Genomic DNA, 15,432 nt, shown 5'->3' with positions numbered 1-15,432 from the left:
GGACAGAATCAAACTTAAGAAATCATTTAGACAGGAAATATTTTATTTTAGAATTTGAGGCTACATCTTAATATGTTTTGTTTGCTTTGCTTTATAAAATCACATATAGCAAAGAAGCTCTGTTCTAAATTGATGTTGCTTAGTAACTAGAATAGTTCCAGCAATAATAATTAAAACTTTTGTTAAAGATTAACATACAGACCAGATTTTGTGCTTTGTTCAAGATACATTTATTTTAAAACTCCTGTAATTGATAGAACTAGAGTTTTATGATATAAAAGGATAAAGTTTCTGGAAAAAATTCTTTTTAAATTATGGAGCATTGTTTCCATTTAGCTATTTTTATTTTTATCATTACTGTCATGGTGTAATGAATTGGATATTCCTCTAATGTACTAATATATTTATACTGCTATAATAAAATCATGTGAGCAGAGAAAAATTCTCCATTATAATGCAAATATATAATATTGTTTTCTACCACTTTCTACCACCCTGTTTCCAGGGTGAATGGACCTATAATCATGTACTGTTTCTTTCATTCATATACTTTTTTCTGTTATTACAAATTTGTTTATGTACTTAAAATTTTGGCAGTGGACAAAATGTCTCATTTTGGTTACACACACACGCACACCCACAGATGTACACACCATGATGAAGATAAAAATTGAATAATATTATCTCAATAATTTATCAAAAATGCATCAAAGTATGGTAATTTGGAACACATTATAAATTAACCCCATTAAAATAACTGTGTAGGTTTTTATTTAATTTTCAAAAAAAAATGTGAAATAAATAAATATTAATTATTCACTTATCCAGAAATATACTAAAGTGAAAGTATAAAAGTTTTAAACCAAATCTTTTTTCCACTTACACTAAACACAATTGCATCCTGCAATATTAACCAGTTACACGTTATTTTAATGAGCTATGCACATTAGGATAAATTATGAACATGAGGCCGCATATTACAATTTACCATGTCTTTCATTGACCTTCATCGACATTTCTTCTGTGTCTTGAATACTTAATGGTCTTAGAAAACACCTAAATGCTATCAGTGGTTCCTGTATGTGATTTTATGTATTCTGAATCAATGCTATTTTGTTAGTCTCCTATTGCTGCTGTAAAAATCTGCAACTAACCTCATGGCTTAAAACAGCATATATTGATTATCTTAAAGTTCTGGAGGTCAGAAGCCTGAGATAAGTCTAACTGGGATAAATTCTAAGTTTAGAGAGGGCTGTACTCCCTCTGAAGGCTGTAGGGGGAAATCCCTTTCATTCATTTTCCAGAGAGTTAAGGGGCCAAGGGCACTTAGTGGTTTGTGGTCCCATCGCTCTCTTCAAAGCCAAGGAAGTCAGACTAAATCCTCATGCTGCTATCTCTCTGACTCTTTTTTTCCTCCCTTGTTCTTGCATAATGATATATGTCATTACATTAGAACTACTTGGATAATCCCAGATAAACTCATTGTTTTAATTCACCTAATTAGCAACCTTAATCCCCTTTGCAGTCTTTATTCTCCTTGTCAGGTGACCTAACACAGTCATTGGTTCCAGAGATTAAGCTGTGGATACCTGGTGCTAGTGGTAAAGAATCTGCCTGCCAATGCATTTAAGGAGTGAAGATCCCCTGAAAAAGGGCAGGGCAGTCCACTTCAGTACTCTTGCCTGGAGAATCTCCTGGACAAAGGAGCATGGCAGGTTATAGTCCATAGGGTCGCACAGAGTTGGACACGACTGAAGCAACCTGGCTTCCCACATCACTAAAGAAGGGAAGGGGAAGTATTTTGCTTAATAAGCCTAGCTGTGTGTGGAGAATCACTGGTAGAAGAGTAAGTGTGAATAACTAGGCATCCATCAAATAGTTATAGTGACAGTAAAACTGAAATGCTCACAATATAAACCTTCATGGAGCACCAAAATAATAAACTTTATTACACTCTATAATATACTACTTACTATAAATTTATGATAAATGAAAAGAGTTATTATTAGATTCATGATAAATTTCAGAGTTGCAATGTCCAAGCCTGAAGTGACAATTTTTAAGTCACATTACTTGTGTGATTTATCAATGTTTCAATTTACTTATGGATTGAAATAATTCTAATTATTTTTGATTATCTTGTCACAAAGTAAACTTTTAAAAATTATCTGGATTTACTATACTCTATCCTTCTACATGCACATGCATACATCTCTTAAAATTCTTACAGTCTCTGTATTAACCACACATTTTCTTATAAGCTTGGCAAATTACCAAGAGTTCTTACATAAAATGAAAGAATATGAGAATGTTTATATACATGTTAGGTGTGAGAGTGCACAATAGTATAAATTAGAGAAAACATTTTAGAAGTATTTTGAAGCATTGAAATTTTATATAATTTCCCATTTACTTATTAAATTATATTTGTAGAAATTTATAACAGTAAAAGTGTTAATAATAGTCATCACTTATTATTGAGTATTTAGTTTGGGCCAAAACTAATCTAAAGGCATTTACTTGTACAAATTGTTTAATTCTCAAAATGATACCATGAAATAATTTATATCACTTCCTCATTTTATGAATGAGGAAGAAAGGGTACAGAGAGGTTAGGGCAGTTTACTTAGGTACAAAGAACTAATCAGTAGCACATATTTTTGATTCCAGACTCTGGATTCCAGAATCCTTATCACAACTGTCCCTTCTAATGTAAGAAAGAGACATGCCCAGGATGACATACATGCAAAGATCGCCTTTTCATATCTTTTCATGAAAAATTGTAAAAATTTTGTGTCAATTAATGTGAAAAGAGTTAATTATTATTCATTATAACCGCAGAAGACAATGGAATTATTTTATAGCTAGATGAAAGAAAACAGAAGACTCTACACATGACATCATCAGATGGTCAATACCAAAATCAGACTGATTATATTCTTTGTAGCCAAAGATGGAGAAGCTCTATACAGTCAGCAAAAACAAGACAAGGAGCTGAATGTGGCTCAGATCATGAACTCCTTATTGCCAAATTGAGGCTTAAATTGAAAAACGTAGGGAAAACCACTAGACCATTAAGGTATGACCTAAATCAAGTCCCTTATGATTATACAGTGGAAGGGACAAATAGATTCAAGGGATTATATCTGATAGAGTGCCTGAAGAACTATGGATGGAGGTTTGTGACATTGTACAAATGTCACAAGGAGGCAGTGATCAAGACCATCCCCAAGAAAAAGGATGCAAAATGATTGTCTGAAGAGGCCTTACAAATAGCTGAGAAAAGAAGAGAAGCTAAAGGCAAAGGAGAAAAAGAAAGATGTACCCATTTGAATGCAGAGTTCCAAAGAATAGCAAGGAGAGATAAGAAAGCCTTCCTCAGTGATCAATGCAAAGAAATAGAGGAAAACAATAAAATGGGAAAGACTAGTGATCTCTTCAAGAAAATTAGAGATACCAAGGGAACATTTCATACAAACAATGAATAAACAATAAAGGACAGAAATGGTATGGACCTAACAAAAGCATAAGATACGACAAAGAGGTGGCAAGAATACACAGAAGAACTATACAAAAAAGATCTTCATGACCCATATAACCATGGTGATGTGATCACTCACCTAGAGCTAGACATCCTGGAATGTGAAGTCAAGTGGGCCTTAGGAAGCATTGCTATGAACAAAGTTAGTGGAGGTGATGGAATTCCAGTAGAGCTATTTCAAATCCTAAAAGATGATGCTGTGAAAGTGTTGTACTCAATATACCAGCAAATTTGGAAAACTCAGCAGTGGCCATAGTGACTGGAAAAGGTCAGTTTTTTTTTTTTTTTTTTTTTTTCCCAATCCCAAAGACAAGTAATGCCAAAGAATGTTCAAACTACCACACGATTTCACTCATCTCAGAGACACTTGCAAAGTAATGCTCAAAATCCTCCAATCCAGGCTTCAATAGTTTGTGAACCACGAACTTCCAGATGTTCAAGCTAGATCTGAAAAAGGCAGAGGAACCAGAGATCAAATTGCCAACATCTGTTGGACTATAGAAAAAGCAAAGGAGTTCCAGAAAAAGATCTGCTTCATTGACTATGCCAAAGCCGTTGACTGTGTGGATCACAACAAACTTTGTAAAATTCTTAAAGAGATGTGAATAGCAGACCACCTGACCTGCCTCTTAAGAAATCTGTATGCAGGTCAAGGAGCAACAGTTAGAACTGGGCATGGAACAATATGCTATGCTATGCTATGCTAAGTCACTTCAGTCATGTCCGACTCTGTGTGACCCCATAGACGGCAGCCACCAGGCTCCCCCGTCTCTGAGATTCTCCAGGCAAGAACACTGGAGTGGGTTGCCATTTCCTTCTCCAATGCATGAAAGTGAAAAGTGAAAGCGAAGTCGCTCAGTCGTGTCTGACTCCTAGCGACCCCATGGACTGCAGCCCACCAGGCTCCTCCATCCATGGGACTCTCTAGGAAAGAGTACTGGAGTGGGGTGCCATTGCCTTAGACTGGTTCCAAATCGGGAAAGGATTACTTCAAGGCTGTATATTGTCACCCTGCTTATTTAACTTATATGCAGAGTAAATTATGCAAAATGCCAGGCTGGATGAAGCACAAGCTGGAATCAAGATTGTTGGGAGGAATATCAATAATCTCAGATATGCAGGTGACACCTCCCATATGGCAGAAAGTGAAGAGGAACTAAAGAGCCTCTTGATGAAAATGAAAGAGGAGAGTGAAAAAGTTGGCTTAAAGCTCAACATTCAAAAAACTAAGATCATGGCATTCTGCCCCACCACTTCATGGCAAATAGATGGGGAAATAATGGAAATAGTGAGAGACTTTATTTTTGATGGTCTCCAAAATCACTGCAGATGGTGACTGCAGCCATGAAATTAAAAGATGTTTGCTCCTTGAATGAAAAACTACGACCAAACTAGACAGCATATTAAAAAGCAGAGACGTTACTTTGCCAACAAAGGTCCGTCTAGTCAAAGCTATGCTTTTTCAGTAGTCATGTATGAATGTAAGAGTTGGACTATAAAGAAATTGGGTGCCAAGGAATTGATGCTTTTGAACTATAGTGTTGGAGAAGACTCTTGAGAGTCCCTTGAACTGCAAGAAAATCCAACCAGTCCTGGGTGTTCATTGGAAGGACGGATGGTGAAGCTGAAACTCCAATATTTTGGCCACCTGATGGGAAGAGCTGACTCATTTGAAAAGATCCTGATGCTGGGAAAGATTGAAGGCAAGAGGAGAATGTTACAACAGAGGATGAGATGGTTGGATGGCATCACTGACTTGACAGACATGAGTTTGAGTAAACTCCAGGAGTTGGTGATGGACAGGGAGGCCTGGCATGCTTTGGTCCATGGGGTTGCAAAGAGTTGGACACAACTGAGTGACTGAAGTGAACTAAACTGAAGGCTAGACACTGGTTGCTAGGTGACCCAAAGGCTTGTTTAGAGGGTTGGAGTCTCCCCATCCCCCACCCCTGGGCTCTGGGGAACAGAAAGGGGCTGGAAGTTAAGTCAATCACAAATGACCATTGATTTGATCAATTATGAGTAGCATTAAATCCTAGAAGGATAAGGTACAAGTTGGTAAACACATGGAGATTTGGGAAGAAACCAGTGTCTGGAAAGTGCATGGAAGACTGACACCTCTTACCATATATTTTGCCCTATGCATTTCTTCCAACTGACTGATGTGCAGTTACAGGCTTTTTATAACAAACCAGTGATCTAGTAAGTCAAATGTTTCTCCTGAGTTCTGTGAGCCATTCTAGCAAATAAATGAAATCCAAAAAGCAGGTTTGTTGGAATCCCTGATCTACAGCCAGTTCATAAGACGTGGCTAACAACCTGGATCTCGATTGGTATCCTGCGTTGGAGGAGTTATTGGAACTTCCAAATTGTAACCAGTCTGTCAAAATGACAGTGAACAACCTGAATTTGTAACTGAACACTAAAGTTGTGGAGACACAATCCCTTGGTACTCAATCCTTAAGCTGTTGAGTCTAATACAGTTTCTAAGTAGAAAATGCCAGAACTGAGTTGAATTATCAGACATAAGCAGAGTGTCCAAGAATTGCTTGGTGATGTGGGGAAACACTCCGCATTCACACAAACATCTTGAAATTGGGTCTAGAAACCCAAGAGTATCATAGCACAAATACTAAAAATATGACAAAAACACATCTGAACAAAGAAAAGGAAGTCACAAAACATTAAAAGCAATTTCCTTTAGGGAAAAATTTCATGTTTTGCTCATTATAATTCTGTACTTTAATGAAAAACTAATAGGGATATATGATTATAGTGTTTTTAGTTATAAGGTTAACTAAGCACTAGAAGATACTGAAATACAAACTGTTAAATACAATGAAAATGTGGAGTAGGACTAATATATGTGAAGGGAAAAGAGTAGTGGAGGTAGTCCGATGGCTACTTTTAAGTTTATAATTGTATTATTTTGTTTTAAGCAATCATGTGTATTGTATTTTATACTATTAAAAATAATACTTGCATAGCAGTGTGAATGTACTTAATGCAACTGAACTATGCACATAAAATAATTAAAATGATATGTTTGATGTTATGCATATATTACAACAATAAAAAAGGCAGATATTAACAAAATAGGAAACACAGGAAAATTTACCAAAATGAAAGCTAGCTTGCTGCTGCTGCTGCTGCTGCTGCTGCTGCTGCTGCTGCTGCTAAGTCACTTCAGTCATGTCCGACTCTGTGTGACCCCATAGACGGCAGCCCACCAGGCTACCCCGTCCCTGGGATTCTCCAGGCAAGAACACTGGAGTGGGTTGCCATTTCCTTCTCCAATGCATGAAAGTGAAAAGTGAAAGTGAAGTCGCTCAGTCGTGTCCGACTCTTAGAGACCCTATGGACTGCAGCCCACCAGGCTCCTCCATCCATGGGATTTTCCAGGCAAGAGTACTGGAGTAGGGTGCCATTGCCTTTTCTGAAAGCTAGCTTAGATAAAAGCAAAAACAAATAAAATGAACTTTGATGAAATCTAATGAAGAAAATAGCCCATGAAGTTTGTAGATGCTAAAGTGAATGTGTTTTTTATAATTTGCAATGTTTATATCTGTTGTTCAACCTTTTCTCATTTCTAATCTGTATAGAGCACCTGTGAAAAATCTCATAAGAACTGGAAGATTATACATATATTTGAAGAAATGTTATATATATATATATATACACACACACACACACACACACACATATATGAAGAAATGTTATATATATGTGTGTGTGTGTGTGTGTGTATGTGTTTATATGAAAGTGAAAATGAAGTTGCTCAGTTGTGTACCACTCTTTGGGACACCATGGACTGTAGTGTACCAGGCTCCTCCCTCCATGGGATTTTCCAGACAAGAATACTGGACTGGGTTGCCATTTCCTTCTCCAAGAGATCTTCCCTACTCGGGGTTTGAACCTAGGTCTACGGCATTGTAGGTAGATGCTTTACCATCTGAGCCACCAGAGAAGTCCATATGGGTTCTTTACCACTGCTGCTGCTGCTGCTAAGTCGCTTCAGTCATATCCGACTCTGTGTGACCACATAGACGGCAGCCCACCAGGCTCCCCCGTCCCTGGGATTCTCTAGGCAAGAACACTGGAGTGGGTTGCCATTTCCTTCTCCAATGCATGAAAGTGAAAAGTGAAAGTGAAGTCGCTCAGTCGTGTCCGACTCCTAGGGACCCCATGGACTGCAGCCTACCAGGGTCCTCTGTCCATGGGATTTTCCAGGCAAGAGTACTGGAGTGGGGTGCCATCCCAGGTGGTGCTAGTGGTAAAAAATCCTGCCAGTGCAGGAGAGTTAAAGAGATGTGGGTTCAATTACTGGGTTTGGAAGATCTGGAAGAGAGCATGGCAACCCACTCCAGTATTCTTGACCAGAAGAGAATCCCATGGTCAGAGGAGCCTGGTGGGCTACCATCCATAGGGTAGCATAGAGTTGGACTTGACTAAAGTGACTAAGCACATGTGCACACATAAATATCACATCATATCCACTAGAAAGGCTACTATAAAAAAGACATAAAATACGTGTTGGCAAGGATGTGGAGAAATCAGAATCCCATCGCACTGTTGGTGGGAATGTAAAATGGTGCAGCTGCTAGGGAAAATAACACACTGGTTTTCTCCAAAATTAAAAATTGAATCACCATATGTTCCAGAAGCTCTACTTCTTTGTGTGTACCCAAAAGAACTGAAAGTAGGGTCATCAAAAGCTATGTGTACACTCTTGTTCACAACAGGATTATTTACAATTGTCAAAAGCAATCCAAGTGTTCATCTAGAGAGAAACAAATAAAAACAATCTGCGTTCATTGCTCAGTTGTGTCCAACATTTTGCGACCCCGTGGATGTAGCCCACCAGGCACCTTGGTCCTTGGGATTGGTATTTAGTATACCTTGAAAAGAAAGGAAATTCTTATCCATGTGATGACATGTATGAAACTTGAAGATATTATGTCAAATTAAATAAAATAGTCATTGCTGGGGTCCAGCCCCGGCTGATCCAGGGTATTCGAAGGAGAAACGGCATCGGCGATCAGGAAACAATTGCTTAATTAAATGTTAATTAAGGATGTAAAGAGTAATAGAATAAGGATAGCTCAGTGAGGAAATTCAGTGGAGAAAAGAGGCTGAATAATTCAGCCAGAAGGTAAGAGAAAGAACGACATGGGGAGACCAAGTTTCGGTGAACAAGGCCCGCCCTTTATTTTCCAAAGTAGTTTTTATACCTTAAGTTATGCATAGAGGATAATGGGGGAAGGGGTAGAGTCATGTAGTAAGCCAGGCTTTCTTCCTGCAAACTTATCATATGCAAAAGTTTAGGTGATTTGCATCATCTTCTGGCCCGGAGGCCTGTTAACATTTTAAGACCCTTTCTTCAGAAAACTTATTTTTCTCTAAAGGTGATTAGGCAGGCGCAAAGGTGTGGTGGGCTACAACAAGAAAAATAATTAACTCAAGGGTCCAAGGTTACAAACATTAAAGCTACTACTTACACCAATTATATTAATCAATACACTGCCAGGGACACAGCAGGTAAGGGATATGAAAACTTAGCAGCAAACATTGGCCTAACAAGTGAAAAACCCTTCACCAATACAATTTCTAATCAATCTTTTAACTGCTCAAAGGAATCTGTGTTTAGACAGTTTAGAACATCTCCTGCCTCTCACAGTTGGGAGGCTCTGAACAATCACATGTGGCCAGAAAAACCTATTCAGGCAGGCTAGAGGATTTCCAAAGGAGTTTGTAGGTTGAAACACTGTCACACCCAGGAATTATTAACTGGAGCTGTAAGCTAACTCTTTTTTTCAGAGAGAGGTAGTGGGGGACAGCCCCCCGTAAAGTCAAAGGTATAGGTGAGAGCACAAAGCAGAAAGTAGGCAGACTCTGGTTTTGGGAGTAGATGCTCGAGAATTTCCAGGGGGACTCCTGAGGCTCGATCCCGCCTTTGCGTATGCCGAGCCTCCTTCCTCATGACCTTTGCCATGGGCGGAGTTCCTCATGCTGGCTCCCAGCAGTAATAGAATTCTAGTTGAGCTATTCCAGGTCCTGAAAGATGATGCTGTGGAAAGTGCTGCACTCAATATGCAATATGCAATATGCACTCAATATGCAATATGCCAGCTCCCGGCAAGTCATGAAAGAACAAATGCTGTATGCTTCCACTTATATGAGATTCCCTAAAGTAGTCAAATTCATAGAAACAGAATGCAAAATAGTGGTTTCCACAAGTTGAGAGAAGGGACAATGGGGAGCTATTGTTTAATGTATATATGTTTCAATCTATATACCTTCAGTTTTCCAAAATGAAGAGTTCTGAGATGATGTTGCTAATGTGAACAATGTGAATGTATTTGATCTCACTTAACCATACAATTCTCCAAGTCAGGCTTCAGCAATATGTGAACCGTGAACTTCCAGATGTTCAACCTGGTTTTAGAAAAGGCAGAGGAACCAGAGATCAAAATGACAACATCTCCTGGATCATCAAAAAAGCAAGAGAGTTCCAGAAAAACATCTATTTCTGCTTTATTGACTCTGCCAAAGCCTTTGACTGTGTGGATCACAATAAACTGTGGAAAATTCTGAAAGAGATGGCAATACCAGACCACCTGACCTGCCTCTTGAGAAACATATATGCAGGTCAGGAAGCAACAGTTAGAACTGGACATGGAACAACAGACTGGTTCCAAATAGGAAAAGGAGTATGCCAAGGCTGTATATCGTCACCCTGCTTATTTAACTTACATGCAGAGTACATCATGAGAAATGCTGGGCTGGAAGAAGCACGAGCTGGAATCAAGATTGAGAAATATCAATAACCTCAGATATGCAGATGACACCACTCTTATGGCAGAAAGTAAAGAGGAACTAAAAAGCCCCTTGATGAAAGTAGAAGTGGAGAGTGAAAAAGTTGGCTTAAGGCTCAACATTCAGAAAACGAAGATCATGGCATCTGGTCCCGTCACTTCATGGGAAATAGATGGGGAAAGAGTGGAAACAGTCTCAGACTTTATTTTTTGGGGCTCCAAAATCACTGCAGATGGTGACTGCAGCCATGAAAATAAAAGGCGTTTACTCTTTGGAAGGTAAGTTATGACCAAACTAGAGAGCATATTCAAAAGCAGAGACATTACTTTGCCAAAGAAGTTCTGTCTAGTCAAGGCTATGGTTTTTCCAGTGGTCATGTATGGATGTGAGAGTTGGACTGTGAAGAAAGCTGAGCACTGAAGAATTGATGCTTTTGAACTGTGGTGTTGGTGAAGACTCTTGCGTGTCCCTTGAACTGCAAGGAGATCCAACCAGTCCATTCTGAAGGAGATCAGCCCTGGGATTTCTTTGAAGGAAATGATGCTAAAGCTGAAACTCCAGTACTTTGGCCACCTGATGCAAAGAGTTGACTCATTGGAAAAGACTCTGATGCTGAGACGGATTGGGGGCAGGAAGAGAAGGGGATGACAGAGGATAAGATGGCTGGATGGCATCACTGACTCGATGGACGTGAGTCTGGGTGAACTCCGGGAGTTGGTGATGGACAGGGAGGCCTGGCATGCTGCGATTCATGGGGTCACAAAGAGTCTGACCCGACTGAGTGACTGAACTGAACTGAACCATACACTTAAAATTTAATGGTCAATTTTATATTATGTTTATATTATTACAATTAAAAAAAAAGCAATCCCACTGCTGGGCATACACACTGAGGAAACCAGAAGGAAAAAGACACGTGTACCCCAATGTTCATCACAGCACTGTTTGTAATAGCCAGGATAGGGAAGCAACCTAGATGCCCATCAGCAGATGAATGGATAAGAAAGCTGTGGTACATATACACAATGGAGTATTACTCAGCCATTAAAAAGAATACATTTGAATCAGTTCTAACGAGGTGGATGAAACTGGAACCTATTATACAGAGTGAAGTAAGCCAGAAAGAAAAACACCAATACAGTATACTAACACATATATATGGAATTTAGAAAGATGGTAACAATAACCCTGTGTACGAGACAGCAAAAGAGACACTGATGTATAGATCAGTCTTATGGACTCTGTGGGAGAGGGAGAGGATGGGGAGATTTGGGAGAATGGCATTGAAACATGTATAATATCATATATGAAACGAGTCTCCAGTCCAGGTTTGATGCACGATACTGGATGCTTGGGGGTGGTGCACTGGGACGACCCAGAAGGATGGTATGGGAAGGGAGGGGGGAGGAGGTTTCAGGATGGGGAGCACAGGTATACCTGTGGCAGATTCATTTTGATGTTTGGCAAAACTAATACAATATTGTAAAGTTTAAAAATAAAATTAAAAATAAATGAATAAATAAAATGAAAAAAAAAGAAAAAATAAATAAATAAAAAATGGAAAACATAAACTTTTTTCAATATGATTATTTCTCTGCATCAACCCACCTATCCATTCATCCATCTAGCCAAGTACATGTATCAAAAGCAGTCTAGAAAATGTAATCTAATATTACAAGCTCTATATTGACAATACAAGTTTAGATATTACTTTCATATTTTGTTTAGTTGTGCTTTTCCTTCTTCCTGATAAGAAAATGTTATTAAAAAATAAACTATACAAGCATTTAAACAAAGCAACAAGTTATCCCAATAGGTAATGTTGTAGCCACGCATTCTGGGAGCAAACTCACTCAGAAGGACAATGCAGATAGTGGAGTGCAGTTTATTACACTGGCGGGCCCAAGGCAGAGTCTCCTCTTAGCCAATACCTCGACCAATTTTTATGAAAACCTTATATATCCTAAGTGTACGTGCTCAAACCCACCTCCCCAAATTCCCTGAAACTAGTATGAGCAAAGGAAAAGAAAAATACAATCAAAGTTAACCCATGATTCCTATGCCTAAGCCTAGGTAGTTAACAGTGGACAATTATCAAGAGGCCTGTGGTCATACCCCAATAAGCATAATAGAATTTATGATTCTATTCGGTTACACAGATAATTAGGGTATTCTTTTAGGCAACAGAGAGTCTAGGTACAAGCCCTGGGGCTCTTCCATCCAGGGGGCCTGGTTTTCCAGTTGATATGTTGTTTCCATAGATATTAGGCATATAGCTCAAAGCCCACATGACGGCACAAGATGGAGTCCTGCTTTCAAGATGGAGCCTGTTCAGTCTGTTTCCTCCTCCATTAATATAAAAAACAGATCAATAACCATATATGGAAATTAAAGAATGCTCAAGAAAACAATACTGGAGACATATTTTATTGCTTTTATTGTTGTTGTTATTCATCTGAACATTATTTCTAAATCTGTAATGGGTTTTTTGTTTTTATTTTTGTTTTTTTTTTTCCTCTGTCCAAGATAACTGAAGATGAAAAATGCCAAATTCCTGAAGCCTCAGATGTAGGAGGAAAATGTTCAAATATATTTTCAATTTAATTCTTGAATCCATTAAATTGCATCAAATGTTTTGTATACTTTCATCATATAGTATTTTGCTTTGTTATTTTTCCTCTTTATTTTTGATCCAGGATAGGTATTTATTGTTTCTTTCCTAGTTCAACCAGTATCTAAGTATCTTCCATTACAGAAAAAAAAAATAAAAGTCTCTGATGAAACTTAATGGCACTTCATTACCTCCAGTATCAAATCTAAAGTGTTCTTCTTTATCATAAAGACCCAATATAATATGGCTCTTTTGAATTTGTAAAAATATTTTTTGATTCATCTCAAAATGTCCGTTTAACTCCAGGAGATACTGTTTGTAAACAATGCTTCAGACATAATGCTAATTTACTCTTTTTTGTCCCCAAGCTACAGTTTACCTCTCTCCCACCTTCCATTCTTTCTGTTGCGAACTTGAATGCTAGAGTCGAGATTGAATTTAAATAAGAACTTCTCTGTCTACTGTGAAAAGAAGTTCTTCCAACTTTATTTGTTCTCTGATTAATTTTTTTTTTTTAACCAGGGTAGTATTTAAAACAAGGTCTGCTTAATATTTATCTTCTATTTACTATTCTGTTTTTAATTTTGATTCTCTCAATAGATTTCAAACGAATTGAGAGCAATCATTCTGAGGCAGTCATCATTTTTTATAATACTGCAATTTTAACACAAAACAGGAATTTATTATTTGATAAACTAATTTGAAAATATTTATTTTTAAAGGCAAATGATTTTCTCTAATTTACTTTTGTTATAAATCAATTCTGTCTATCTCAGGAGCCAAATACAAGTGAGCTTTTACCATTAAAATATGTGTGGCACTTTGTCTTGGAAGTATTGAAGGAGGAAACAGACAGAACAGGCTCCATCTTGAAAGCAGGACTCTATCTTGTGCTGTCATGTGGACTTTGAGCTACATGCCCAGTATCTATGGAAACGACATATCAACCGGAAAACCAGGCCCTCTGGATGGAAGAACCCCAGGGCTCGTACCTAGACTCTCTGTTGCCTAAAAGAATACCCTAATTATCTGTGTAACCGAATAGAATCATAAATTCTATTATGCTTATTGGGGTATGACCACAGGCCTCTTGATAATTGTCCACTGTTAACTACCTAGGTTTAAGGCATATGAATCATGGGTTAACTTTGATTGTCTCTTTCTCTTCCTTTGTTCATACTAGTTTCAGGGAGTTTGGGGAGGTGGGTTTGAGCACGTACACTTAGGATATATAAGGTTTTCAGAAAAACTGGTCGGGGTCCTTGGCTAAGAGGAGACTCTGCCTTGGGCCCGCCAGTGTAATAAACTGCACTCCACTATCTGCATCATCCTTCTGAGTGAGTTTGTTTCCTAGAACACATGGCTACAACAGTGTTACTAAAAGAAAAAAAAAATATATATATATATATATATCCATCTCTAGTTCTGGAAAATATTTTTATTTTAAATGACAAAAATTAAGTGCTATTAAATCAAATAGGCAAGTTGATCATTATTCAGGATAGGAGAGTAAAGGAGACCATTATCTTTTAATACTATTCAACAAATATCCCTTGAATATCTTCCATGTGCTAGGAAATCTATTAGGTGCTACAGATGTCAGGTAGAGATAGGTCTAGTGACTGATCCACCATATAGAGCTTCTATGAAACAGAAGGGTCTACAGACAATTGCAATGAAGTGTAATTAGCAATATAACAAGTACTTCCCGAACAAAGTATAGTCTAAGTGGATAGCTCTGTGTCTAAGTAGATAGAAATGTTGAAAGTGAAGGGAGAACACATTTTAGAACTGAAACAAAATAGTACATTACTGAAGGATAAACTATTGGTTCAAGAGTGAGGAGATGATAAGGGATCAGGCTGTCCTCTCAAAAATAGGTATTAAATATATCTGCTATTACTACAGTCTGTGATACATCAGCTCTTCCTTTAAATACTGTAGTAGCTTCCCACCCAGCCTCCTATCTTCCCCTCTTTCTCCCATTCAGTGGAAGGTATGAGCTTTTAAAAAATATACACTGTATATAAAATACTTGGTAATAGTGATCTTTTTAAAGCCATCCAATATTTTTATCAAGGACTTCCCTGATGACTCAACAGGTAAGGAATCTGCCTGCAATGTGGGAGACACAGGAGGCATGGGTTCAATCCCTGAATGGAGAATATCCCCTGGAGAAGGAAATGGCAACCCACTCCAGTATCCTTGCCTGGAAAAATCCCATCAACAGAGGAGCCTGGTGGGTTACAGTCCATGGAATCATAAAGAGTCAGACGTGAGTGAGCACAAGGCATGTGACATGACTTTTATCAGTATGAAAGGCAATTTGGATCTTGTCTCCCAAGCAAGTGACATCTCTTTCCACTACTCATTGAATTTCAACCACAGCAATCTTTCAATTTTTCAAAATCAGCAAGATCTTTCTTGTGTAAACATGTTCAAATTTACTTTGCCTGTAACCTGA

The sequence above is a fragment of the Bubalus bubalis genome, chromosome 19, assembly GCF_019923935.1.
Source record: "Bubalus bubalis isolate 160015118507 breed Murrah chromosome 19, NDDB_SH_1, whole genome shotgun sequence".
NCBI classification, from domain to species: domain Eukaryota; kingdom Metazoa; phylum Chordata; class Mammalia; order Artiodactyla; family Bovidae; genus Bubalus; species Bubalus bubalis.
This window is presented reverse-complemented; position numbering follows the sequence as displayed.